General features: G+C 46.8%; 1 non-coding gene across 1 annotated transcript; it reads left to right on the top strand.

Moving 5' to 3' along the window:
• Nucleotides 1-2,126: 2,126 nt before the first annotated feature.
• On the top strand, nt 2,127-2,198 carry TRNAC-GCA. Its single transcript has one exon. It is a non-coding gene; the product is annotated as a tRNA-Cys (tRNA).
• Nucleotides 2,199-2,862: the final 664 nt, after the last annotated feature.

The raw sequence follows: 2,862 nt of genomic DNA, 5'->3' as shown, positions 1-2,862 counted from the left end.
TAACCCTAGTGTAAGATGTGTCTGACAATATATAGTATGATCAGATCTGATTATGGAGTGCAATCACTGTCTGTGTATTTATCTAATCTAAGAGGTGACAGCCAACAATAGAGTCCCTGACAGTCCTGATGAATTATGAGTAAACAGAGGTGATCAGTACAGTGTTATGGAATGTGACCATCTGGGGGCTGTGTGTGTGGTCTGATAAACACATCTAGTTACCTTTATCACAAATCAGAGCCTGAAGGGAAGGGAATGAATGGGCCAGGTCTGTGAATAAAAATGGATGCAGTGTTTGATGCCTTCATGGTTGTTTTATTGCAATATAAAATACAAAATATATAATAAATAGACTAGATGTTAGAGAATAAATGCATATGTAGCACCCTGCTCCTGTTGAACGGGCGCTGCTGTAAATTTAGAGGGGGTCTGAGTTGGTATTTGGCTCAGACAAGTGTAATTATGGGCAATTTAGCCTCTGTTTCAGCCGTGGATGTGCTGGAAGTAACCACCATTGTTCGCCTGGGGGTGTTATTATCATCCCAGGCCAAGGGTGGCAGCAGCAAAGTCAGGGTGTATTGGGTGTTTTCCCCCTCGGGGGCAAATGAGAGGGAGTGATCTCCCCGCTGTGCATGCTGAGGAGGGGTACTTAAGGGACAGACGCCATTGGAGAGGGGTCTGTCATCCCACGCGCCTCGTGGCCCACCTGGCTGGGGGTGCATGTTCCTGAATCCTGACTCCGGGGCCACGTTGGTACGGGGTTGCGGCTTTGCCTGGTAGGCCCAGTAGTCAGACTGAGTCTGCATTTGCAAGGTGATCCTGTGCTGTCTGTCCTATGGGAGTAAGCCACTTGATGAAGGAAGCCAGGGGAGGACCTATCCTGGAGAGGACCATGCAAGAGGCTGGTATCTTGGGAGAATTCCTGGAGACTTCATCGAAGGATGCACCATATACTGAGAGGCTTGATGGTGATCGCCTGTCAGATCTAAGTTCTACAGAAGTTAATCTGGAGAGATTCGGGTGCTGAATCCTGTGGCAGGGAATTCTGGACCAAAAATGTCTCCTCATAAAGGAAGGTCTGTGGCAGAGACTGTACTTTATTCCGTGTGTCATCCCGGCTGCTAGGCCAGTGAGAGGGACCTATCCGGGTGAGCAAAACCCACTCTGACTAGAGTGGCGACGAGAACTGTGCATGCTGGAAGCAGGAGTGTTTCCTATTTGTGATTATACACCTCAACCTACCTACCTATTTACCCTTCCAACTTCTTTTCTACTAAGTTCTACAAATAAATCCTAGAAAAAGAGTGTATTGTGTGGACATTGGAATTCTTCAAACTCTCTTTACCACCCTGGACAGCGAGAAGATAGAGGTAATGTGCCACCCAAAATTACTCCTTCGGGGGTAGTGCTACTAGGGTGACCACATTTCCAAACTGCCATTCCCCTTCCTAAAAAAAAAAGACCTGCAGAATGCGGGACTGTCCCGGGCAATCCGGGACATGTGGTCACCCTAAGTGCTACACATACATTACAGCAGTGGTGCCCAACCTTTTGTGGGCCACAATAAACCGAGCGGGTGGCTGGCAGGTCCATGTCTGCTCTGCATATGCGGATCAGATTGGAGGTAGGACACAAGTCGGTTTACATCTGCCACTCCTTAGAGGTAAATGAAGGGTCCAACTGGGTCAGACTGACCGTGTAAAAGGGGCCCAATGCTGCTTTCACACTGATGCACTGTGATTTACCAACACGGTGTTCCTTACAATAGACATCTATTATATTCTGCATGTTTGGTGCATTTTCAAAATGTGTATGGCTCAGAGCAGGTAATATCAGAAGTCTGTGGCTCAGTGCAGGTAACCTGCAGGTGCGTTGCTCTGCATCTTTGGGTCAGTTTGAAAGCAGCCCAGTAACCACTGCAGAACAGATATGCCCATATGTACACTGTGATTTTAGTAATAAACTTACCTTTAATAAGAGTATTCTACTCCATCCCAGAGCAGGCGGTCGTGGGCCACATCAGAGGGCTCTGCGGGCCACATGCGGCCCCCGGGCCACAGATTGAGCACTCCTGCATTACAGCATTTGCAGTATTAAATATACTCTGTATGCCATTGCAAGTGTGAGGGGGTATAGCTCAGTGGTAGAGCATTTGACTGCAGATCAAGAGGTCCCCGGTTCAAATCCGGGTGCCCCCTTCTTTTGTGAATTCATTCATCTTGACACATATTCATTTGCAGAATTTTTTTCATTCTAACAAATAAATGCAATTTATGTTACTTATATTTTATTTGCGTTTATGTTCTATAGCAAATAAAATCTCTCTATATACACAAAAGTATGCAACACAAAGCACTGTGTGCGATGAACCATCTTTACTGACACCTAGCGGCCAATACTAGGAACTTTTTCTTTCTCTTTTTGCCTGCAGTTTACACAGATTTGTTCTTTATTAAAGCGGGGTTCCAACCACATTTATCATTTTTTAAAAGTATGTCCTTTCATCTGTCTGTATAGTTGCACACATAGGGTCACTTACTGGGTAAAAATGTGCCCCCGTCCCGCAGACTTCTAGCGAACGAACACTTTTTATTCCAGTCTCCAGACGGTTGTCATTTTGCTTGTGGGCATTGTGAAGCCCACAAGCAATTACTTCCGGGATTCCTCTGGTGACGAGCCTGAACTGACCGCCCGTCCCGCCCCATTCTCGTGCATGTGCAAAATAGCAGCAGCGCCGCGCCGTCAACCGCTTGGGTTGCCATCACAACGAGCGGTGGCAGCGGAAGTGAACGCCGTTGTGATGGCAACCCATAAACAAAAAACATGCATTCAATGAATCGCGTCACTTCCGGTATCGAAGTA

The sequence above is a fragment of the Rana temporaria genome, chromosome 4, assembly GCF_905171775.1.
Source record: "Rana temporaria chromosome 4, aRanTem1.1, whole genome shotgun sequence".
Taxonomy (NCBI): domain Eukaryota; kingdom Metazoa; phylum Chordata; class Amphibia; order Anura; family Ranidae; genus Rana; species Rana temporaria.
Note: the sequence above shows the minus strand (reverse complement) of the source record. Positions and strands in the feature narration are given on the sequence as shown.